This window comes from Phalacrocorax carbo, chromosome Z (genome assembly GCF_963921805.1).
Source record: "Phalacrocorax carbo chromosome Z, bPhaCar2.1, whole genome shotgun sequence".
NCBI lineage: Eukaryota > Metazoa > Chordata > Aves > Suliformes > Phalacrocoracidae > Phalacrocorax > Phalacrocorax carbo.
The window spans coordinates 75,401,347-75,428,221 of record NC_087548.1 but is presented as its reverse complement, the minus strand read 5'-3'; the positions used below and the strand labels follow the sequence as shown (position 1 = coordinate 75,428,221).

Below are 26,875 nucleotides of genomic sequence, written 5' to 3'. Positions count from 1 at the left end.
ATACCATGAACTGTAGTATTATATTCAAATACCAACACATATTAAATTTCATTTGGCATGTGGGAAAATAAAATGAAAGGATGAGTTTTGAAGCATAAACAGGATAAATAGATAGGATTCTACTTCATCATATTGAATAATTACATCCTGGCACAGTGCCCAAAGCATATTCATCATGAAGAGACTACAGCATACAGCATACTGCCAAAGTCTAACTTCCTCAGACAAAGGCTAGACAACTCTCACAAACCAGAAGTCATACAGATTTGTTTGCTATTGCTGCATTATAGGCTACTGGAAATTTGTTGAACTGCAGTTCATCATTACAGTTCATTAACAAGGTCCATAAATATCAAAGCTGTTAATTACACCTGCTTTGTGAAAGCATTCACACTGCACTGACTGCATTCCTTACCCTCCCAGCCTGCAATGGGTACCCCTTCAGGGCTGCTCCTCAGCCTGGTTTAAGGACTGAAGAAGGCTGTCATCATTGTTTGCACCCTAAGGAAACACAGTATTGTTCCCATCCTGCTGCTGCTGAGAGGCTGGGCCATCTGTGCAGCTTACAAAGAATTTACACTTTGCAGACCTCTGTCTTCTGCTGGTTTTTTGCTTTGGTAATGTGCTTTACTTCCAGCATTGCCTCAACTGCTTTACCTTGTCTACAAGAACCATTCCCAATACGCTACACTTTACCATATTAATAGAAAATTAAAAAGTACGAGGTACCTACTCGACACATTGTAAAAGAAAGGATTTTGTTCCTGGTTGCGAGAGTCGCATTGTGAGTCTAGCAGCAGATGCCATTGTTGGCTTCATTTGCTTGTCCTGCAGTGGCCAAAGAGGATATGTAGTAAAAATTGTCATTTTCAAAATAAATTTTTTTTTTTGTTTTCTCAGAACAGCCATTCTACTGTATTTTATCTTCCTGCTATAATATAATTTATCCACCCCATCAAAGGTATTTTACCCAACTGTCAGGTAATACCCATGGAAGCACCATTCACAAGATCCAGTGTACTATGCCCAAATGAAACCAAGAATGTATAACCTGCCCAGAAATATTATATAAACTATATAGATTTTTTTCCCTTATTGAAGTGAAATATGAAAGACTAAGTTAACTATACATAAATACACAAAATCCTCTTTTCTCCCCCTTTCTATTTCAACAGCCCTGGCTCAAAATTATATTGCTTAAACCTGAGCATAAGAACCAACCCCAAGTTAAAAATTCCTTCCTCCTACGACACAGAGGCAGGACTGAAGCATATGCATGGTATTACCCCAGTGAGTCACCAAGGTATTGCACTGGCCTGCATGAACCCACACCTGAAGCAACAAGGAGTGGGTATGAGGACAAGGGGATTGCACTACATTTCCTGGGGGACAGGATGAGCACAGAGGAGTGTATTTTGAGATGTACTTTCCCCCTGTGGTACTTGAGGCAAAGCAGTGCCATCAAGCTGCAAGTGACACAACAGGGCAGCTGGGGCTGAAATCAAGAGCTGGAGAAAGCAACGAAATGGAAGAGGTGAGGACAAATCTCCTGCCTATGAATGATTCATTTCTTAGTAGACCTTGGAGAGGTTTCTTGTATGAGGCCTGTCCTTAGAGGGAGCAGGCAGAGATGATTTGTTCCCCAGGTGTTTAATTTCCAAAGGGAAGATGAAAAACCGTATTTCAGTCTAGAACCATAAACACAGCCTGCCTCTTCCTTGATCACAAGCAATTTCTCCTTTAGGGAGGTCGACAAAGCATGTAGCTTTTCCCTTGCTTCTTACTGGTGCTCAAGGACTTTTTACTGTGGTTGCTCTTTCTGAAGTTTAGCAACATATGCATTCCTGAAAATTAGATGATCAGCTTGGACAAAATAAGGGTCTCAAAGTCAATACAGACACAAACACAAAAGCTCAGAATTATTAATTCATATTACAGAAACAGCAAACACAAAAGAGTAAGGCCATTGTCAGACAAAAATCCCACTCTTTTTGGCTAATCTGGTCATTTGCCTGGAAAAATATTTAAACTACAAATGCAACCTTAAGCTAGTTGTACTGCATCTCTTCCATGATACAGAGTAAGATGATTTTCTTTCTAAGAAAACTAGGAAGAGACACAAAAGAGGCATGGCTTTCTGAAGAACTAGAAGACACAGCTGTGGATCCATTTTCCAATAAGAAAGATTTTTAAGTTAAAAAGTTTGTCCCCCTTAACTAATTCTTCATGTGACAAACCTGAACAAGAAGAAAATATTCCTCCTGTTTTAAGGCAAAATGAAGAAAAAGTCAAGATTTCACCTATCCATAACTCAGAAATTAAATGGACATTTGCACTACTTTGCTTTTCTTTTGATGGGACCTGAACTCACAACTGAACCCATCACAGTCAGTTACTGTTCTGACATGAGATGAGATTAGCAGGTCTAGTACTGGGCTTTTTGCAGCAGCCTAAGATCAGGCAGCTGCCTACATCTAGCAATAGCAAGGCTGTAACTCACTCCTTCCAGGTCATGATATACCTTTCAGTTACTGTACAAAACACCCACTAAAATCAATGATAGCGTCACAAAAATAACCGGAGTTATACCTGGATCTCTTAGCACTTTTACCGAAGGCTGACGCTCTGTTTGGTTCAGTTTAGAACAATCTCCAATACGTTTTAGTGTTCACTGAAAGGAAAAAAAAAAAAAAAAAACCAGAATTTATTAAAGGTAAAACAGATTTTCAAAACTCTTTTTGGCAAGGGCAGACTAATCTTAAAACTGTTTTTATATAATGCCTTTTTATGCAGGATTTGAAAGTACTCTGTGGTTTCTTTTCTGTTGAAGTCTGAACAAAAGCAATGCAATGGGAGTACTATGCTTTACATGCTATGTATATGGACTTGCAAATTTCTCAAAGCCAGATATGTCTCTTCTGCATGGAAACAAAGCTAAAAAGAAGAAAGGATTATACTCTAAGAACAAGCTGAATCACTACCAATGATCAGATTAAAAACAGCCAGTTCACTACCGCCTTGAAAACACAATAATGCTTGTTCCTAACCTGGCGTTATGCATTACCCCTTCCCAACAGAAAAAAAAAACAACAATGCAAGATTGAATATAATGACAGTTGACTGTATTTCCTGTTGTCATTCAACAATCATGCCCATTTCAAAAGGCGTCTTATCATACTTTCATAGAACTTCTCAACTCCATTACAGTGTTGTTGAAAGGACTGAAATATGAACACCAAGAGACCTTTTAATGTGCTGTGCTGGCCTTCAAATATAACTAAAAATAAAAAAAAGTCTTGACATCCCAGTCTGATTTCACCTTCTCAGACAGATGCAAAAGCTTCTCCACATGGAGTCTTTTAACAACAGAGGGGTAGGGGCAGGTGCCCAACTTGGCATTTGAAGGCAAGCAAAGTCTGAAGATAAAGTGTGACCCACTTAAAGCATGTTCCACTTTAGATTTGAGAAGGCATTACCCCTGTCTGACAGCAGGGGATCTGTTTTGAAATTTGAAATTGCTTTATCTTTTGCTCAGCAAGGATAATGAAATGAAAAGGATTAGAGACCTGAGCTGTGTTTGAGACCAGAATAAGTTACTATTTTCTAGTAGCTTAAGAAGACAGCAATGTCCTATTGCTATTCCTTTACAACATCACTGCAATTTACAGCCGTTCTGCTCTTTTTTGTCTCTCAGTGAAAAAGTTTCTATTATCATTGTATCTAAAGAGGGGTTGCTGAGATATTTAGCAGTCCCCTTTGAACTCTCTCTTGATTGAAATAGTATATTATCATCATCAACTATCAAGAAACTTTGTACCTCTTCTGGAAATTTGCACTTTGATAGAGGCCGTTAGCGGATTTGTGTGTATGTGTGCAAGCTGAAACCAGGTATTTCAAAGGGTTATGTACTAGCAATATAGAGTACGACAGCAGGCTTGTAGGTGACTATACAGACAGGCACCTGGCAGAAAACCCACATCTCTCACTAGGATTACATACTTCTTCTGCTTCCACGTGCGAGCTCTGAGAGACTGTCTGTAATTGACATTGCAAAAGGACACGCTGCAACATAGCCAAAGGGTAAATGGGAGAGACCGCAGAGCCTGCATTTAGACATGCATCACTGCCTGAATCAAGATCTATTTACAGGCCTCCTCTGGGTGCAGAGTAACACAATAATTACAGTGTCTATATGTTGTTCTCTAGCACAGATGAGAGTACAGAGCTTCTCTTAACCAGGACGTAGCCTGGCAGATGCAGGGGGGAAAAATTAATCGCTCTGAGCAAGTACGCCTTTAAAAAGTTACTGCTTGCTTTGTGTCTAACCCTGCATTATAAAAAGGCACAATCTGTTTTTAAGCCTCTTCTGATTTCAGGGTATTTTTCTTGTGAGTCAGATTCTTACAAGAATACCTAAAAGAAGGGTTCTTTTTCTTTACAAAAAAAAAAAGGGGGGGGGGGGGGGGGAGGGAACCCCAGTGACCCCTATACCAGGAATCAGCAAGGGTCGTTTCTCAGATGTTAGGAAGGTGCTGAAGAAGATTTCTCTTAGGGAGATACATCTGGTCAACATGGCCAGCCTGTTCCCAAGAGTGACCTCATGACCAGAATAATTGGGGAAATGCTACCTGTGACCACAAACTGTTTGGGAAAAGGGGCTGAATTTTACCTCTGTGGTCCCCGTGTTCACAGAATCCTTAAGCACTTTTGACAAAGAGCTTCACATAAATAAGTAATAAGCCTTTTCCCCCTGAAGGCCTGGACAGCCTTTACTACCGTTTTTCAGGGCAGCCACTGGTCAGAAGTTTTGATTTCAAGAGCCAGGGCAGATGATTGAGATCAACTACTCTGGCTTTCCTCACACAGCTGAGGACAGAACCATATCCTCTGGGATTTGCATAGCAGTTCACCATGTTTTTGCGTGGTTAAGATTATTTTTTCCTACTTCTAAAGAAAATTTGAAATAACATTTTTATAGTGTCCTACCAGAGCCCCAAAGAATGAAAGAAATATTTATTTAGAATTAAAGCTGCTTCCTTGGCAGAGTATTGTGGTGGGTTAACCTTGGCCAAGGGCCAAATTCCCATCCAGCCTCTCAATTGCTCCCCCTCTTCAGCAGGATGGGGGAGAAAATAGGATGAGAAACCTCATGGGTCAAGGCAAAGACAAGGAGATTGTTTACCAGTTATTGTGGCTGGCAAAACAGACTTGCCTTGGGGGGAAATTAATTTGATTTATTGCCAGGTAAAATAGACTCAGGTAGTGAGACACAAACACCTTCTCTGCACGCCCCCCACAGGAGCAGCACAGGGTCATCAGAACATGGCGGTTTCTCTCTGCCGCTCCTTCCCACTTACACTTTCCCCCTGCTCTGGGCTCTCCCCTCAGGCTGCAGTACCCGTCAGGAAAACTGCCCCGACGGGGGTCTCCACAGGCGGCCGGGCAGGTCTGCTCCTGCTCCAGGTGCTGCTCAGCACCACCTGCCCCTCCTTGCTCTTCCCCCTCCTGTCTTCACTCTTGTCTCCTCACTTCTCCACTCCTCTAGAATTTTTGCCTTTCTTCCATGTTTTGGCAGCTGCACCAGTGGCTGAAGGGCTGGAGCTGCCTGGAACCGGCCATGACCGGCCCTGAGCATCCCCCAGCAGAGACACTGATATTGATCTCCCTTCAGCAGAGATCCTGAAACTGAGCTGAAACTGACACAGATTTATCTAGATATTACAAAGGATGCAATTGAGGGGGAGAGCAGAAGGAAAAAATCAAGCCGACTGTTGCAAGACTTGTTTGCAAGGGATGTTAGCGCATTTTTGTCAGCTAAACCACACAGCTCTTTGCACCTAGGTCAGATCCCAGTAGGAATGGAGGAATTGACAGCTCCTGACCTACTAACTCCCTGGCCTTAGGTTTTGAGGACATTGATTCATGCCCCTTCTCTCTGCCAGGGCTTGCAGGGAGAGGAGGGCAGGCAACCCGCCCCACTGCCGACCCAGCCCTCTCACCCATCTCCCATTCCCCATCCACTCGTCCCAGGCAAACTTTCTCAAAGCTGGAGATGGGATGGCTCAAAAACCTCATTTCTCTCTCTCAGCTCAGCACGACGGAGGAGATTGCACTACCCTTGAATAAGGAGAAACAGGTGACTTGTCTTCAAGGCAGAGACGATAATTTCCTTTCTGTTGACGCCGAAGACATAATATGCTGAGTTTCAGCTATATTCAACAAGAAGAAAAAAGGCAACTAAAAAGTTATGTCTCTGTTGTTAAGGAAGAGACATTTCCTCAGGTCACTGTGCGGCTGCTGGATTTGACAAAAAAATTGCTGCCATGAGCAAGTAGGTAAACAGGTTTGTATGAGAAGGCAGAACTGGACAAAATAAGGGCTGCAACTGCTGAGGCAGCTGCTCTGCCTGGCCTGTACCCATGGAGGCTTGCGAAGCCTGTACGGCCCTAATGAGGACTGCACAGGAGCCTGGAAGTTTTGCTTTTGACCTCATTCATTGACTTCAAGGCAACTGGCGTCTTCTATTCAGGATTCACATTGCAACAGGCTGCCTTCTTCACCTCCTAACAAGCACTTACTTGAAAAGCCAAGGAATGGATTAACACTGCAGCTTTATGCACAAAAGACTCTTGTGTGGTATTAAAGGCAAGATCATTTGCAATACAAGTGCATGGAGTGCCTGGACTGATCCCAACAGTAAGAGTAAGACTGCATGACGAGTGAGTTTGGGCTGACCTGAAGAACTCTTCATTCAAACCAAATCCAATTTTCAGCCACAGCTAGGGATGACTAATAAAATGTCTCTCAGTGTTAACTCTCAAAGAAAAGGCAGTTAAAACTAACAGAAGACGATAGCACTCTCCTTGGTTTTGCTAGCTCTGCCATTTACAAAGTTTGCAATTCAAGAAACAAACATGGTTTTGATGCACCCATTCAAGTCTGGTGCAACCATCACAAAGTTTAAAGTTATGATGTGTTCAAGTAGTCTGTTAAACTTAACTTATTTTTAGCATCTCAGTATGCCATACTCCAAGCACCACAGTATTTTATGCTATTACTTGACCATGAATACTTTTTGTCAGAGGTCTTTCTTTTGACAATACTGTGCTGGCTATTGCACTTACCCTGCAGGGATTTCAGATTTCTCTCTCTCTCCACTCATTGGTCTGATGTCTGAGTGCTTGGTTGAGTCTTCCCTTATGAATAGTTAAGAATCCAAGAGTCTACTCTGACAGTGGCAATGCCTCGCTGTTGTGGCAATACTTCCCTACATAAGATTTTCTACAGCACTAGGCTTAAACTCTTTATTTACTGGCATCCATACAAATTGTACCATCAGTTGCTATGTGAAGAAGCTTAGGCCAAGGCTGGATGCTTCAGAGAACCTGCGGACAAAGCTCTAGCACATGCGCAAGTGAGAGCGCAGTAAGTAGCAACACAAACCCCAAAGCACTGTTTGCCACTGTTCGCCACTGTTCAGATGAAATAATGCCTCCAAGACTATAGGCAGGCTTCTGCACACTCACATGACTGAGTCTGCAACAAACAGCATTTCTAAACAGATTTCAGTTCCCATTGTTTAATCTGAAAGGCCTGACTTTAAACACACTTTTACAGAGTTTTTCAGACATACTGATATTTGAATAAGAGACAAGAAAATCTTTTTTGTCACCCTGTTACTACTGCAAATGCAAACCAGAAACTGGGTGGAGATAAAAACAGAGTAAACAGTGCTCCAGTCTGGGGATTTGATCTTTGGCTGTAAATCAGGCTGGCCTCAAATCATTTGGGATTTGTTTATGAGGAGGTCACACCAGAGGTGACTACGTACTCCCAGCTGTGGATTGTAAGTACAGGCCTTCTGTGATCTGAAGAACAAGGTGAGGATGGCAATTAGATCTGCATTGTACACAAGCTCCAGTCATAAGCACACAAAACACCAGAAAACAAAACCACTTTCATATGTGCAAACACATTAAACTTGTTTCTCCACAGAGTCCTAGGGATCACTGCACTCAAGAGGAGTTCACACAGGTAGGCAGCCTGAGAACCCTATAAAGGACATTTTGGTCTCCCTGCACTCCCTGCACAGAGCTGACCTCCTTCATCCCTTGCCCAGGACAGGGAAAACAGCATGCCCTCTGACAGAAGACCAAAGATATCCAATTACTGCTAGTCCTGCTGTGCCACCACACAACCGCCACATGAAACCACAGTTCCCTCTTATGGTTGAATTTGCACACAAGGCTGCTCTTCTTAACCTAGATCCTGGCTAAAAGCATAGACAGGTCCTTTGGCTGCATGTCAGGCCATTTACAAGCTGCCTGCTTCTTCTGCCACTGGAAATGTTAGTGGCTGCTGATCTCATGCTTATGGCCCCTTAACAGCAAGATAATATAAACATCTCATGAGCAGGACGTACTTCCTTCATTTCAAGGATTAAAACCATCTGTTGACAGCCTTCTTCCCGTGTTCAGCAAGCAAACCCTCTGAAGAGCGACAAAACATTAAGTCCATATCCTCATTAGCATTTCTTAACATAGAGCGAAGGTCTCCCGCAGAACGTTTTAGTTGTGATTAATGCTGTGAAGACATTGGTAGGCAAAGCTTGCCCATGCAAAAAAAGCACAAAATATTTTTCATGGATGTCACCTCCAATTCAAAGATGAATTTGCTTCAGCTATTTCCCTGTCTCTCCCTAGTGAATTAAAGCCTAGTAAAAATATGCTTGCTTTTCTCCTCTGTACACAGAAATCACATCCAACTTGGGAAGTCCTTGGACATTTCAGTTCAGAGGCGAAAGAATGTTACAAAGAAGTACTGTGTATGTGCTGTTCCAAGGAAGTGCGGTACCCTTTCCTGGATGCCTTACTACGTTATATACATGTAGTCTGGCTAAGAAGTCTGGACCACCACAGAAAATGAGTGCAGCTGCAGATGGAAACTGTTTTTCAGACGGTCAGTTTTTAAAGAGAATGCTTTCTAAAGAAAACAAAACATTTATCTTCTAAAAAGCCATTACACAAAACATCATTTTTACATCAGAAAGGCTGACTTTTTAGTTTTGAACAGTGTAGAACACTTGTCAGCATTCATTAAAAAACCTTGCATATAGCATTCTCACTTCAACAACAGAGGAAGTGAGTTTTGCATATGTGGTTTCTGTGAGCAAGAAGCAGAGGGACAAGAAGGAAGAATATGACAGAGCAGTAGCATCAACTAAAGCAAAGTCATTGTGAGATCAGGCAGCAGAAGCAGTTAGCTTTTATCTGCATCTTGTCAGGGATATGAACATCTATTTGCTAGGACAGAAGAAAATTATCAGGCAGGAAAAAAATCCAGCTTCCAATATAGGCTTTCAGTCTGTGCATGCATCCACGAGTGGCACTCTGGATGATGAGAACAAAGGATGTGGACAGGCTGGAAGGGGTCCAGAGAAGGGCCACCAAGATGATCAAAGGACTGGGAAGCTGCCATACGAGGATAGGCTGGTAGAGCTGGGTTTGTTCAGCCTTGAGAAAAGGAGGCTCAGAGGGGATCTCATCACCATGTACCAGTACTTAAGGGGCAGCTACAAAGAAGCTGGAGACTCCCTTTTTACACGGCGTCACAAGGAGAGGACAAGGGGGAATGGACAGAAATTAGTCTTGGTGAGATTCTGACTGGACACCAGAGGGAAATTTTTCACAGTGAGGACAGTCAACCATTGGAATAATCTCCCCAGGGACGTGGTTGACTCGGCCACGTTGGACACCTTCAAGAGTCGTCTGGAGAGGGTGCTGGGCCACCTTGTCTAGACTCTGCTCTTCCTAGAAAGGTTGGACTAGATGATCCCTGAGGTCCCTTCCAACCTGTGATTCTGCTGCTTGTGTTGCAAATACTTTGCAATTCCACATGCCCTACACTACCTAACAGTCTGGCTTCTTTCTAAAGCTACAGGTGTTGGATTCATCGGTTACCATAAGGAAAGTGAAATTTATCATGCAAGTTCTCTAACTCACAGTTGCAGGGACAATGCTTGATAACAGACGGCCTAGAGAATGTGCAACAGCGAGACAAAGAAAATCCAGCTGAGAAAAAAAGAACTCTGTCCTAACTCTTTAAGTTCTCAGTGCAAAATCTAGCAGCTATAAGCTGCAAAATCTTGCTGCTAACAGGTTTACCAAGATAGAATAAAAAATGACATCTTCCTTATCGTCTGTAGAGCATGAAGATGTTCTCTCTTCTGTGTGTCCTCATGAATGCCTGCAAGCTAAGGTAGTGGTAGCAATTCCTTTTTTCAGCTGCCGAAACCTATGAAGATAGCTTTCAACTACCATCAGAAGACTAGGACACCCACAACTTTGCAAGGTCAGAGGTAGAGTTAGGAGCTGAGCCTGTATTCCTGAAGTTGCAAGGCGTTATTCTGAAATCTATTCTTCCTTCCCCCAGACAGATACAGATTACCATTCCCTGAGAGCTCCTTTCTTCTCAGCTAAGCCAAGTATGAATGAGGGAATGGAGAGGCACAACAAGGTGCAGTTTTCTACTTAACTAGTTTCTGTAGAGTATCACAGGTCTATCTGAGCATAACTAGAACAGGAAACACAGCCTAGGCTACCTCTACACTATGCAAGTCACCAGAGCTTATAGCCTTCTCTTTTCACATCTCATTTTCACATGTCTCTCACAACCTTGGACTTCAAGAGGGCCAACTTTGGCCTCTTCAAACACCTGCTAGGAGGAATCCCATGGGCTAGGGCTCTGGAAGGCAGCAGGGTCCGGCAGAGCTGGACAGTTTTCAAGGACCAATTCCTCCGACCTCAAGATTGGTGCATCCCCTGGAGGAAGAAGTCAGGCAGAGAAGCCAGGAGACCCGCATGGATGAGCAAAGAGCTTCTAGAGAAACTCAAATGGAAGAGAGAGGTTCACAGTATGTGGAAAAAGGCACTGGGCACTTGGGAGGAATAGAGGAATCTCGTCGGGGTATGCAGAAACGAAGAAGGCCAAGGCCCACTTGAATTAAATCTGGCAAGGCACATAACAGATAACAAGAAAGGCTTCTGTAAACACATCAGCAGTAAAAGGAAGACTGGGGACACAGTGGGCCCACTGCTGACCCAGGAAGGGGCCCTGGCGATGCAGGATGCAGAGAAGGCGGAGTTACTGAATGCCTTCTTTGTCTTGGTCTTTGCTGCTGAGGCTGGCCCTCAGGCATCCCAGGCCCCAGAAGAGAGAGAAAAAATCTGGAGAAAGGAAGACTTACCATTGGTTGAGAAGGACTGGGTCAGAGATCACCTAGGCAAACTGGATCCTCACAAATCCATGGGCCCTGATGGGATGCACCTGCAAGTGCTGAGGGAGCTGGCGGATGTTCTTGCTGAGCCACTCTCCATCATCTTTGAAAGGTCGTGGAGGACAGGAGAGGTGACCGAGGACTGGAGGAAAGCAAATGTCACTCCAGTCTTCAAAAAGGGCAAGAAGGAGGACCCAGGAAACTATAGCCCACTAAGCCTCACCTCCATCCCTGGAAAGGTGATGGAGCAGTTCATCCTGGAAGTCATCTCCAGGTATGTAGACAAGAAGGTTATCGGAAATAGTCAACATGGATTCACCAAGGGAAGATCATGCTTCACCAACCTGACAGCCTTCTGTGATGGTGTGACTGTCTAGGTCAATGAAGGGAGAGCAGTGGATATTGTCTATCTTGACTTCAGTAAGGCGTTCTACACTTTCTCCCACAGCATCCTCACAGGCAAACTAAGGAAGTGTGGGTTGGATGAGTGGACACTGAGGTGGACAGAGAACTGGCTCAACAACAGAACTCAGAGGGTCGTGATCAACACAGCAGATGAGGCCTGGATGGAGACCTGTCACTAGCAATGTTCCCCAGGGGTCTGTGCTGGGTCCAGTCCTGTTCAAAATATTCATCAGTCACCTGGATGATGGGATCGAGTGTGAGCTCAGCAAGTTTGCTGATGATACCAAGCTGGGAGGAGCGGCTGATACACCAGAAGGCTGTGCTGCCATCCAGTGAGACCTGGACAGGCTGGAGAGCTGGGCCGAGGGCAACCTCATGAAATTCAACAAGTGCAAGGTCCTGCATGTGGGGAGGAACAACCCCAGGCACCAGGACAGGCTGGGGGCTGAACTGCTGGAAAGTGGCTCTGTTGAGAAGGACCTGGGAGTGCTGGTGGACAACAAGCTGACCATGAGCCAACAATGTGCCCTTGTGGCCAACAAGGCCAACAATATCCTGGTGTGCATTAAAAGGAGTGTGCCCAGCAGATCGAGAGAGGTTATCCTCCCCCTCTCCTCAGCCCTAGTGAGACCACATTTGGAGTACTGTGTCCTGTTTTGGGTCCCCCACTTTAAGAAGGACAGGGAAGTGCCTGAGCAAGTCCAGCGGAGAGCTACGAAGATGATCAGGGGGTTGGAGCATCTCCTTTATGCGGAAAGGCTGAGAGACTTGGGTTTGTTCAGCCTGGAGAAGAGAAGACTATAGGGGGATTTCATCAATACCTATAAATAGCTAAAGGGTGGGTGTCAGGACGATGGGACTAGGCTCTTTTCAGTGGTGCCCAAGGACAGGACAAGGGGCAACAGGCACAGGTTGGAACACAGGAAGTTCCACCGCAGTATGAGAAAAAACCCCTTCCCTGTGTGGGTGCCAGAGCAGTGGCACAGGCTGCCCAGGGACGGTGTGGAGTCTCCTTCCCTGGAGACATTCAAACCCCACCTGGACGCGTTCCTGTGCCCCCTGCTCTGGGTGTGCCTGCTCAAGCAGGGGGTTGGACAAGATGATCTCCAGCGGTCCCTCCCAACCTCTACCATTCTGTGATTCTGTGATCTTCTTTGCAACTAAGAATATAATCTTAGAGACCTGCTTAAATAATGGTTTAGAAAAAAAAAGGCCAAGAAGTTAAAGGAAATAACAGTAGTAAAAAGCAGTCTATTGTTTATATAGATTTTTATGTTTGGTTTTGATAAATCCACGCAGTCAAGACTCAGAGCATACACATGGGAGCCAATGGGAGTTCACCTATGCATTAACATGACACGTTATGTAATGTAATATAGATATTTTTTTAATATATGTAATATAAAATGTAATATATTTCACTACAAGCATAATTCGTATACATAATGGAGATTAAAGTCAGCCCTGCTGGGAACAGGAATCAACTCCAACACAGCAATGTAAAACAAATTTCAGCAACAGATATCTGGAATAGAGACTATAAAACAGCTGACCGAGAGAATAAGGCAGTTCAGTGGATCTAATGAGTCTGATGGATGGTTAGAAGACTAAAGAGAATGACAGGACAGAGAGCAAGATACTGAATCTCAGAAATGGAATTTGTTTTGCAACTGAGAATAGCCTGAGTGCATACCACCACTCTCAGGCATCTACCTGGTGAAGGAACCAGCACATCAAATATCAGGCCCCAGGTGGCATCTTGTCATGCAGTTCCCTCTGCGAGTCAGTGGTCTAATCTCAATTACCTTAAGTCTCACTGGATGAAATCCTCTCCATTTGGTTTTCCTAGCTTATCTTCTTATACAGAAGGCTTCACCTGATGTTAATGCTTGTATTTCACACTGAAACATGTTATTTTCTTTCACCTCTTGCCAACGGGCTCTACAAAAACACCACTCCATCAGCAACAACAACACTGTTGGTTTAAACCAGTTTTTTAACCCTGTGTACTATAGAAGATGACTGAACATGGAGCAGCAGCTTTTAGAATTTATGACAAGTATGCTTCTGAATGATACTAAAAGGTTATGTTCAGAAACAAGGTTTTATTATTATCTATGTACTTACAAGTGCATGCCACACTACCTATCTCTGTCTTGCTCAGACAACACAGAAACCTCCAAAATCATGACCCAAATGAACAACCTCATGCGACAAATAAGATAAAGAACTGATTAAATCAAGCAGTTATGCCTTGGAGATTGCTGAGGAAGTGGATAATAAATAATTTACCCAATGCCATAAACCTTCCCTGCAAACCTTCTCATTCCCTTTCACCAAAATATTACCACATCTGCTTTCTTCTTCTTCACAAACCTGTTATGGCCAGGTACAGCTCTTTGATCCTCAGGGCTGTACTCTCTACTGGTTAAACGGGCAGAGCTTCAATGAAGCCAGGACTTTGTTCCTGATGGAGATTTGCGCCTTTATCAATTAACTGAAAAACTTCAAGTCCTTGCCAAGCAACAAAATTAGCTACCTGTCCTTCCGAAGGTTCTCATCACAGATGCAGCAAACCACCTGCTTTTCTACTTGCTATCTTGTAAAGCTATGCGTGTCATGAAGCTTGGCAAAAGGAGGAAACACTTATTTTAAAGTTAAACAAGCATAAGGAATTAGACTTCAAGGGTCTGATGCAGTCCAAGGTGTGTTGAACTGTAAGCCAAAGGTTGATCTCTTAACACCCAGCAGTGCCATCACTGTCAAACAACAAATTTGGCCAGAAATAGCATTCAGATGACCTTCAAGGGCTGCTGTACCCTGTTGCTGACTGCTTAAATCACGATTGAGCACGTGACAAAATTCACCTCTAGGTGACTGGCACCTGCACTCACCATGCTCTTGGGAAACATCCTCTCTGCAGGCCTCTGGGGTCCAATTCTTGACCCACACTTCAAAACTTGTGCTTAGCTGCGCTGCAGCCTAGTGGGCTCCCATTCCTACAAACACATTTGTTTCACAGGCAGATGCATTTGGAGCAGCTCTAGGGCTGGGGCTGCTTTGAGCAGTGTCCTCAATATACCTGTTCTCCTGCCTAATGAGCAGGACCAGTGGCCTAGGGGCATGTTCACAGCACACTGAAACTGCAAGGGGAGCTGAGAAAGGGTTTTGGAGATATGGCTGCTCTGTTTCCACCTCAAATCACACACTGCATGACGCCTTTCCTTCAGATGGCCTGTATTCAAGCAGTGTCAGGCAGGTGAAGTTTATACTCAGCTCTCCCACCTCCCAGACGAAGGCTCCCACCACTATCCTGTGTGGATACACAACATTACAGCAGTGCCACAAAAAAGGTCACGGGTAGAGTTCATTCATCAGCTTTTTTCTAGTGTCATCACCCATCCAGGGAAATAAACGCAACTACAGCAGCCCTAGCTCCCAAGCTCATGTGACTTTGTGTAGCACTGCACGTCTTGGCACACAACCACCTGCAGGTACCACAGGCCGCTCCAGCAACTTCAGCCCTCACACATATACCTGAACCAGGTTTGAGGCACCTCTTGGGACACTATCAAAACCACCCAAGCAGCAGGGTGAAAACTCTTTCATTCTGAGCCTTCTGCCACTACTGTAAGCAGCTGCTTCTACTGGAGCTAGCTGCTGGACACTGGGGTGAAACAGGAGGCTTTGTCTGGACAGCAGTCACAGAAGAACAGAGCACAGTAATGCCAAGGAGGGGAGGACAGTAAAGACCACCCCTAAATATTAATCCGTCTCTCTGTTGCATGCTGAGCATACCCAGGCACAAAGAAATTAATAGAAACTGTAACTGAGAAACTTGAACTCTCTGAAAAACTGCATTTCTAAAAACAATCTCACCTCTAAGTTTCTGGCTGGCTGCAGGAGTATTTCCTGTGAAATGTTTTTAGGGGTGGTGAAAAGGGTGCAGGAGCACTGCTGCTCTTTACAGAGAGATAGCTGTATATCACCAAAACAGTCATCACTGGTGCCACTGTCACTCTTACGGGTTTAGGGAAACAAAGGGCACCCAGACTTTGCTTCACCTGCCTCCTGTAGACCACCCACTGTGACTGTGGTGAAACAGAATGTTTCACACCGTAAGTGAGGTATGTTGTAGATGTTAGCTTTGCTATCACTCTAAAAGAAGGACAATACCAATAAACATACTGTGAAGTGAGAAGGACAGAAGAGGTTACCTTTGATGCCTTTTCAGAGAGACTCAAAGACGGCAGAAGGTAAGAGCAGTGAGAGGGTTCAGGGTGAGGTTGTAACAGAGACAGAACAAATCCCATGGCACAGGCAAGTGGAATCCATTAGAGAATGCAAAGGGCCAAGTTCTGCTCTTCTTTACAAGCTTTCAAATAGATTATACAGATGCAAGTGTCAGTAGAGCATGGCCCTGCATGTCCAGTCAGGCTTGTGTGCAGTTGTGGTTGTAGATCTTGACTGGCAGCAGAAAACAACATTCACAGGGCTAGCCCTCGTGGGGCTGCCAGAGAAAGGTCAAAGAGCAGGCTTTCAGACAAAAAGGGAAAACACATTCCCACATGGAACAGTAGAGATGATAAAAAAACTTGAGAGTCGAGATATTCTCCCACCTTTTATCCAAAGATCACAGGCCTTCAAGAGGAGAAGCAATTTAACTGCCACTGGTGAATACTTCTACTTCGTGTTCATGTGAAGAGCAGTATGACAATGATGTCCACTAACACAGCAGCCATACGATAGAAAACAAAATCTGCTACTTAGGAACACACCCTTGTGTTAGAGAAAATCTATCATAGAAAACTATATGGCACGTGATCAAATTTCACATAATACCCATTTTTTCCTAAATTTCAAATTCTTACCATTTCTTCCTTTTCATCATGCATGGAAAGGAACTACATTTCAGTTTAATGTATTGGGTTTAAAAATACATGCATTAAAAGAATACTAAAATTGGCTTTTTTTAAATTATTATTATTTTGACCATAGTAATTGTCCTTTCCTTGAAACCTGTTTTTCAAAACCATTCTAAAAATGAGTACAGCTTCTTTAAAAAAAAAGACAAAGCAATTGACCTTAAAACATATTTTCTTTTTCCTACAGTTTTGAGAAAGAAAACAGCTATAATTGGCACATCTCATTAACAAACTCAGCTAGGCTATGATAGTAATAAGTGGGTAGCGAAGTGAAACTAATATCTTAATTAACTCCTTTTCATTTCTAGGCTAATTTTCTTTATATTATGTGAACCTTTCAGGGTCAGGGAAGCCTGTCCTATGGTCAAAGGCATGCTAAAAACACCATTCCTTAGCCAAATGTCTCTCAGTTTCGTGCCCACTGCTTTTGTCGAGAGCTTTTTGACTCTTCTATTCAGTCTCTTCCTTTACGTCCACATCTAGGCAAAACATCACTAGTAGCAACCCATCTCAAGGCCCTGGCTTCTTCAAGCTCGGAAAGGCTACATTGTGACTGATCTTCCCAGGTAGCCTCTTCAGGATGATGCTCATTAGGCAGGGAGTTACCAGAAATGTGAGTAGCTTGGATGCCCGATCTGTATCCACTCAGCAGAGGAGCTGTGCTTCCAACCACAGATATTGTGACTGGTATAAAGGCATTAAAGCAGTCACACACCACACTCAACATCCCACCTGACAGTGGCAGCCTCCAGGTGCTCAGCAGGCAGAGACAGACTGCAGGATAATAAGCTTACCTACTACAGCTTCTTCCTAGTCCCTAGACAGAGTGGTAAAGGCTCATGACCTAAGCGCATCGAAGTACTCATCCCTTCCACTTCTGTCAAGGTAGTTTATGTCCCTACCATTTGCTTTCGGACCAAATCACCAAGAAGTGAAACTTCCTGAAGAAGTCCCTTGGTGTTAGCAGCACTTCAATGTAAGGCTACACATTTGAGAAAGCTCCAGATCTTTTTTTTGTGTCAGAGAAGCTAATTTGATTTGATTGTCTTTCCATTAGGTTGTGAGACTGGGAGACGAGGCTAGCAAAGCAGAGTGGAAGGTGACAGAAAAAAAACAAACGAGCATATACTGAGGGCTGACTCAAAACAGTCAGACAAATATTTGGCTGGAAGAGAAATGCCTCAATAAATTCATGTTTGTTGCATGTCAGCAGACACAGCGTAAGTACTTATAAACACAGGACTGTACTGTGAAAATGTTCCCTGGAAAACAGTTAAAATCAAGGCAAGATAGTCCCTTTATTTAATTATTTATTTTCAGCATAAGTTTTATGTTGCTTAAAAATAGCTAAAGTTCAGGGGTTACAGCACTTGCAAATACTGGCTCAAAACTAGATCCCACCGAATCAGCAGAAGCTTTGCCATTAAGTTCACGAGAATCAAAGTTCTACCAAATTTTATGAAAAACACTGCAACAGTAAGGAGAAAGGTGGTCTGAAAAACCTCTTGCAGCACAGCTTCTCCAAAATGTGAATGACTTGACATAACAAGATCTAGCATTTAACTTGAAATATGGATACCCACAGATTTCAGTTTGCAATTTATTTTTTGTTTCTATTCGCTTTCAGGGCAGTAACAATGAGTAAGATGGGAGTTGAGATGTCATTAGTAGAATGAAGATTTCTAAAAAATGAACATTTTTTCAAGTAATACAGCCATTCAAAGGAGTTTGAGCGCCTGCATTAATCACAGCTTAACCTGAGCAAACTAGAAATGAGAGAAAAACTCCATTACTTTTCCATTTGGCTTAATTTCACCCCACTCAATCCACCTAATGCTGTGTAGTACATAAAACCTAGGCTACCTACACAGGGTTATATTTCACCTTTCACATGACACATGCCATCCTCTGCTATAAACCTGTATAACTCCACTGGCTGCAACAAACTGGGCTATTGTCAACAGATCAGTACCATGAACTGTGCCTTTATGCATAGACAGAAAGAGAGGGGAAAGAATTGTATGCTTCTCTGGAAGATACTTGTAAAGCTTAGATGCTTTTTCAGAGTATGTTCCTGAGACAAGACATACATTACAGTGGTTAAGACTGGTGAATGAATCCCCCTGCCTGTTTGCAGAGGAGGTCAAACCAAGAGCATGTTCCAAGTGCAGAAGCAGAGGAGAGCTAAAAGTGCTGTAGACACACTGGTAAGGAGCTGCATGGCCTTAATCCTGATGTAACAGCTCTGCAGTATAGGACTGGTTTGGAAACACAACGTTCTGTGTTAACATATGCATGAGTACAGATGCCAGACAGACCCCATCTTCTCAGACTGGAAGGTATAAAGAAAACGGGACAGCAACCGAGACCAAGTCTCATTCCCGTAACCCTTGTCAACAACAACTGATGCTCACGGTTCCGCTCACAGAACCACTACCTTTACACCATTTAATTCCCTTCCTTCTCTACGTCCACTTTATATCATACCACTTGCCCTCACACTGGAAGTCCAGCTATATCTGTGGTACCTCATATTCATCATTCACTGATACACTATGCATACATTAAATGTGGAGCTTTGCATGACTTTCAGGATAACAGCTACACTCTCCCAGCACCTCAGCATTTGTTTGCAAGCTGTCACTGCTCGACTGCTCAGCTACTGTTTACAGCAAACTGATAAAACAGGGCTTTAACTGCTTCTGCTACAGTATTGTAGAAGGAGAAAGAAATTCTGAAGATTAGTTTCTAATTCCCATCTGTCACTCACCTGAACTATTTCCATTACCTCCTATGCTCCACAACTCATCAGCAAAATCTGCCAGCAGCATTGTTTGAAGGCTTAAAAGCACATAGTACATGAAATATTGTCGAGGAGGATGAAGGAGGTGAACATGACTGGTTTGAGTCCTGAGGTGAACACCTCACACATCTGGCTTCAGAGACAAGGGGATGGACTGAGGAGAAAAAATGGCTTTTTCTACTGCAAGAGGATGGAGGATCTGACAAGGGACAGAGCACCACACAAAGAAAGCACTGGGCTGAGGTCTAGGAGGACTCCAGTAGCTTGACCTCCTATCATCTCTCTTTCGGCCTGCCCATGGAGCCATTCAGTGCTGATCGAAACACATGCAGGTATTGTCTCTACCTCTTCAGTGAGGCACAGAATGCAAAAATATCAAAATGTGCTTCTCTCTTCTGTGGTTTGACATGAGCTTTACCTGAAACACTCACTGTGCTCTCTGTTCTGATTAACACACTGCCTGACTCATTTCCCTCTCCTCGCAAAACAGTGTAGATTTTATTCCTGCCTTTCTATTTCCCCTGTTGAATGCTTTAAAATAGAGGTAAATACTTTTCCCTTTTTCCTTTATGTTTTTTTAATTACGTGCATCATTGACTGGCTTCTGCTGAAGATCACCAAGCTAAATGAAATTCCAAAAGCGGTAACGCTCAGTATTTTGCTATGGCTATCTATCCCTACCTTGAATAACAAGGAAGAGGAATGGCAGTTTTAAAATGATTGCTTTCTGTTGTTCCACAATACAGTAAGATTTTTTACAATCATTCCACATCACAGCGTTACAAATAGCAAGTGTGCTCGCCATGCACTCCACGGTAAAATTTAGTATGAGACCTGTGTAATGGGATTTAAAGCTGAACAGCTGTTTTGCTAGCTCTCTATACCAAGGCAAACATCTTGGAATCAGGAATCAACATTATCTCACCAGGAATTTAGAAGCCAGACAAATAGGTATCAAAAAAATAAAGAAAAGTAGCCTCTGCTCAACAAGTCTTTCTGTTCTTTCAACAATTACCATTTTTGAAGTCCTCCTTCTTTAGAAGTCATGTCACTCGCACTTACAAGCATATTTTCCTGCCCCATAAAAGGAGTAATGCAACCAAACGCCTGCTCTCTGGTGCATGTATTTCAGATCTGTGAAGCCATTTCACTGAGTTATTCTGCCAAGATCCCCATGAATAACTTGGGATCAGATTAAGTCATCTTTAAGGACTGTGAGATACATCCATCAGACCAAGTCTCTGACAGCAGCAGAAACTGTCTCTGCTGTACAAATGAAGCCAGGGGAGGAATTCTTCTTAAGATAAATGAAGCCCTACCCTTATAAAATCATGGCAACATTAATAATTTAAGAAAGTGCTATGAAGATGTTAGTTCCCCAAGAAGAAATGACTGAGGAAGACAGGGTCGTACATTAGCCGAGGTGAGTTCTGGTAAGCAAATGAAGTTTAATAGAAAAAAAAACCCAACAGTCTGTCCTAAATTAGTAGCCAGTAGCTATTTCTCATATAAAAAAATAACTTGTTAAAATACTTTTAAAAAAAAAGCAAATTTGGTCAGAAATTTCCTGCCTGATAATGCTGAACTGAAGTCTGCAGCGGAAAACTTCAGCCACTGGGTGTGTGTCATCATCACTGCCATATACTCCTAGGGAAAGCGGCACATTCTCCCCTTCCGCTGCCAGTCTCTCTTTGCAATGCTGCATCAGCCGGAGACCAAAGAGACAGTGCTGTCCTAACAGGGCACTGACATCTTGGACTAACATCTTCAGCTACTGCCAGGAGTGTGGCGACAAGCAACACAACCATTTTCAAAGCAACTATCTCCCACAGCCCAGTTCAACAGTGTGAGTTAGGGTAATGATGATCTGTGCATTGGTAGTATCCCAGACATGCATGAGTAATACAAATTTCAAACCCATGTGCTGAAGGAACAACATATTCCAACTTTGTCTTAACTCCAGCTCACCAGGAATGGTACCAGCATCCACTCCTAAGTTGACTTTGTCTAACCTGAGACAGAATACAGTTTATGTCAACTATTAATACTATCAATATTAATTATTTTCAAATAAGATCACTTATCTGACAATAATTAAAATTTTTTTCATCACTGAAAGAATGTTTATAGGGCTGCTGGGCTGAAAGACATTACAGGATGAGCTCCTTCTCAAAATGGATTAGTTGATCTCATAAGAGCTTTGTTTTACCTTTGAGCACCCTAGTGGTGTTGATTCCAAAGACATGAGCATTTGATTGGTTAAGTGACTGCAAATTAATTGCAGATCATTATGTACTGGAAAATACAGACTATCGTGCCAGGAAATGCACAGCTATGAGTATTGAGAAAATGTCAGCAAGTTTATTTACCATTTCCTTGATCTATATATTCTTATTTAGAGGACAAAGCCAGCAGGAGCACAAGAACTGTACTCATTTTTTGCCATTCCAGCTAGGGCTGCTGTTACTCTTTCTGCTACTCTTTGTTTAGCCTGGCATTAATATTTCTTCATGCAAATAGCTTATTCATGACTCTTGTGGTTATCAGAAATGAGGTCTGATGTCATGCTTAGGCAACAAGATTGTTACAGGTTTTAGAAAAAAAGTGTGTTACAGAAGAAGCTGTAAACCATAAAGAGATAGAACAGCGCTACAGAGCAAACAAAGTGTTTCATTTTACCTGAAATGATGCCATGTTTTCTTCCTGTTAGCAAGAAAAACAGCTTTGGTCAACCCAAACCAATTTCCTTCATGGTTCCTTGCTCTCCTACTTCAGCTTATTTCCATCATAGAACCATAAACTCAGGAAAATCTCTGTAAGAATCCAATTAATGAGCACGGTTATGTATATAAAGAGAATTAGCAGACATAGGGGATCTTCACTGGATCCTTCATCTCTTTTTGCTACTTCAAGCTCCACGTCCTTTCTCTTACACTAGACACCAAAGTCAAAAGTAGAATCTTCTCTGCCAAACTCAAGAGACTAACACAACACTGAAAAACAGATAAATCCTCATACTCTCAACTGGAAATAAAGAAAACAAAAAACCTAATGCAATTCAAAATGGTAGATCTTTTTATGTTTGCGATTTTAAGTAAACATAAAACAAACCCTCCAAAAAAGAGCTCAACAGCAAAAAAAAATTTTATGCATAATTTCTGCTCAATGTTTTGGGCCAAAACTCCTCACAGCTGAGTAATTTTTGGCAGAAATATGTATGTTCCAGAATTTTATTTTGCTATGGAAACTGCCTGCATAAGGGAAACAAAGTCATAGACCAGCCAGTTCTAATCAAAATTTCCTCCACTTTCATACAAATCATACAAGTGAATGATTGGCATATACTCCTTGAACAGCTTCTCTTTAAAGATCATTCCTTGTAGCACAGACACCACTTTGCTTGCTGAACACCTGTGAATTAGTTATATTCTGCAACTGCCTTGCATAATCTGTTAGCTGATGCAAGTCATACACAGTCCAGCTCCAATATCCCCCAAGCGAGCGGAGCTCAGTGACAGCCTGTGGGTGGGCCAGGTGCTGTTTTGCTTATGTGAATTACATCTCCTCTAGGATGGGTGGCAGGACAGATTAATCTGGCCTTATGCTATCTCTGCACTGCCATCACAGCTTTTGTATAAAGCTCAAGCTGAGTACCACCAAACCTCCAATTTTCTTTCATTTGCCTCTGTCCTCATCTAACCGAAGATATCTGAAAATTTCCAGGTTGTTTATCAGACACCTGGGTCACTGGCTCCAAGCACAGGGCATGCGAAAGAGCAGAAGCAGATGTACTATATGTGACAACCCCACATAAACAATGGCTCTCTCCATTCACTGCTGCAGCGGTGCCTGAAGTGATTATGTACCAATGATTTTTCTCTTGTGTTTTTGGCAGCCTCACAGTAGCGATGTGGTTGCAGTGCACGACCCATGACCTACCTCTAGTTTTCCCAACACCACAGGCTGCTACAAAGGGCTAACCTCTGTCTGATGCTCATTGGCAGAGAAAACCAACCTGCAACCGCATAGCCAGGACACCACTTTCTGTCTGCATACTGTGGCTGCATTTGGAGTACACAGCCCTGTGCAGCCAGCAAGTAGTCGGGTCTCAATGAAAGCCCGAGGAAGCTGGGTGTTTCTTAAATGGTATTTTATTTTTCTGATATTTTATCTGCCAAAAGACATTACCTGCTCCTAATGGCTTTCATGACTGACAAATTGTGTAACATCTCATGTCTTTCCAAATAACATTCACTGTATTCTCAAGATAACAGAGACTAATTTTTCTGAGTGATGCAAGGATGTGAAACCTTTATAAGTTTGTGGCTTACATTTGCACTGGGGAGACATGGAATTCCCTTGACTCAGCCCAGTGTTAGAAGCATAACGCTGGAGACTGGTGTCTTCTGACTGACCTGGTCCTACTCTTAAACACACCAACTCTCATCACATACTTCCTAAGGTGGACCCCTTTCTACCAGCAACTCAAATCCCCAAATATCCCAGTTGCAAAGATTGATCCACTGACAGTTTTTTACAGCCAGGTCTTTAAATTCTGTTCCACTTTTAACTTGGTAGATTACAGCCTATGGTTCTGGAACCTAGCAAAGACTTTGAGCCTCCTGACATCCCTAAGTCACACCAAAAAGATGTGCAAACACTCCTGTTCAACACACACGTGTATTTTCCCTTTTCTGTAAACAGTGTTACCAGCACGGTCACTGGTAAGACACCTCCCCAGGGTACATCTTCATCAGGAGCACAGGTGTGCTCAGAGCAGCCTGCAGGCACTGTCCTTAGAAGCAAATGGCATTTTGGGGCACTTTGCATTCTACTGGGGCCATCACCCCACAGCCCTGCATCTTGTAGGCTGTCCTTCCTTGCTTGTCCTCAGGTCTGTTTGCTGAATGGCCATGGCATTTTACAAACAGGACTGAGGTAAGAAAGAGTTTTAGCATAAGAGGGCATGGGTTTGTATAGTAGGTTTGCTCTGCAAGAGGGCAAGATTCCTTCACAAGACTGTGTAAACAGTTCTTCTGGCTTCATTTATCCAAATACGGCATTGCCATCAGAACTGTGTTATTCTGACAGGTTACTGAGCATGTTTCATTGGTATTACAAGCTTTGAGCACAAAGGATTGTGCATTTAGGTGCTTTAGGGAAGAAAAACACGCTTCTGGAATGGCTCTTCATTCTTTCAATACCTTTCTTTTCTCCCTTAAATGGTCCTCATGGGATGCTCCAAAAATCCCAGCTGCATTTTATGAAATTATATTTTTCAAGTTTCTTGCTAAATATCTCAGACAATTTTAAAGAACACTAATACAAACGGAGTTTCTCTTCAGTTCATGCGTTATTAAACACTCTCCTCCATGCACAAGGAATGGAAGAAAGGCTAGAATAAGTAGAAAAATAAGTTACTGTGAAAGAGCTACCAGTAATTACTCAGCAAATACAATAAATTATTGTATATGTGGAAATTAAACGTACTTCATTTTGTTGTCAGTGAGTATTTTACAGGCGTGGGTGACAGAAGCATGCAGCAGAATACAAATGTGATACAACTGCCTTTCGCGGTATGTGTGTTTCCATCAAAGTCGGATTTTTTTCTCCTCCTCCTCTCCTTTTGATTGATTTAAACTGATGGAGGGTGAAGCAGGATTCTGAATTCACTGGTGCCTCAGCAAAGCAGTAAAAAGCAGAACAAGAAACATCTATGAAAATTCATGCTGAAATCTCATGCTCCCATCCATTTGAGTTACTGAACAAGGCTGTTCTTCTAAAAGGGTCCAACCCTCAGCTTCTCCAGAAACCCATTAGCTCTGACAAACTCTAAGCAGGCACTCAGGTCCACTCTCAGATAAGACTATGCCAAGAACACCAGGCATGATACTCAGACATGATTCTTTAGTATTATACAACATCCATCCTCAGAGAGGCTTAGGAATGAGGTTCAGTTTTGCAGCTGCGCAGAGTTCAATTTTAAGATCAGTTCCACCTTCTGAGAATGCAATCATGGACTCCGAGCCAGTAATAGAGTCAGTGTCTCACAGACATTTGCCATGAATTCTGCAAACCCTCTTTGTCATCAATAAGAGCCGCTGACACTAAATGTTGCTCCTCCGTAGAATAACTCCTCTGAGCAAAGGATGGGCCCTCCACTTGCTAGAGTACAAAAAAGAGAAAATTAAAATCAAAGGAGGGGTGCATTGGCTATTAAACAAATGGCTTAAAGGAGTAGAGGATGTGTGGCAAGGTAACCACCCTGTATTATCAAGAATAAAAGTGAGACCTTTAAAACAAGAAAAGCAGAAACCCTACTCCAAATGCAAAGGATGTCCAAGCCCATGGGTAACTTTAAACCTCTATCTGGCAGATACAGTTCTGTTAGTTGGCAACAAATGGCATGCCTTTACATTTATGCTGGTCCTCAGATCCCTGGAGGACACGGTAAATCAGTGATTAGCACATTTGTGCACGTGGATCTGCCTTTAAGCTAATTCTCATTCTGGTTAAGATATGAGAATAACACAGCATTAATCCTTCAGAAAAACGCATCAAAACACTGTCTTATACAAATAAGCCCATTCTGTCCCTACTCCCCTGCATGTGGCCACCCCTTCCCAACTAATTATGCCTTCAATCACTCCCACATGATTTTCAGTATAACCGGAAAGAATGGCAGCTGCAGAAGACACACCAGACACTGTCACGGGATGTCCTGCACCCTGCACTAGCAAAGTTTGAACCTATTCAAACAGAACACAGAAACCCACTTGGGTAAGGCAAGTTTCCTTGTATTTCAAAAGGATGGACACTGTGATCCACTTGCTTCTTAGAAAAAAAAGGGAGCACAGCAAAGAGTACCATAGGAATGATGCCACCCTTCACCCCCTACAAATGCAAGGAACTGCTCCCCCCACACTGTTACTGGGGTCTCCGGCAGCTACTGACTGTCAGGCCCGACTGTTGCCAGCACAGGCCGTTCTGCACTGTTTTGACAGTGCATAGGGTACAGGCTACCAATGGAGCAGGTTTTCCAAAAAGGGAGGAAGTGGGTGAATGTTGACCCCATATCTAACAACTCAGCTAATGATTACTCAGAGTAGCTAGTGATTCTGTAGCCTGCCTTTTTCAAACCTTGTTTATGCCATCCAATAGACATTGATGGCAGCATGATTTTAACAAAACCATGAGATTTTCAGAATCAGGACATGCATCGTGAACAACAATGCCACTCACAATGGCTATCTCACCTGCTGCCAAGCAAGCACTTCTGAAAAGCACCACTGAAAAGCAAGTTTCACCCTGAATAGGCAAATCCAGCAAACAATGCCTAAATAGGTAAGAGAGGGTATGTGAGCAAGCTGCAGCACCAGTTTTGCACACTGGTAGCAATAAATATATTTGCCTATTAAAAACCCCAAGAGCTCTGCGTGTTCAGAGGAAAACTGGGTGTACAGATCT

The 26,875-nt window shown here is 43.0% G+C and overlaps 1 long non-coding RNA gene across 1 annotated transcript in view; it reads right to left on the bottom strand.

The window, feature by feature from the left end:
- Nucleotides 1-732: 732 nt before the first annotated feature.
- LOC135310449 (uncharacterized) overlaps nt 733-26,875 on the bottom strand; it is a 29,692-nt gene continuing 3,549 nt past the window's right edge. Inside the window, exons 2-3 of the long non-coding RNA XR_010370512.1 lie at nt 2,590-2,671; nt 733-828 (exon numbers count right to left, since the gene is read on the bottom strand). This is a non-coding gene — a long non-coding RNA (uncharacterized LOC135310449). The remainder of the gene's footprint in view (nt 829-2,589; nt 2,672-26,875) is intronic.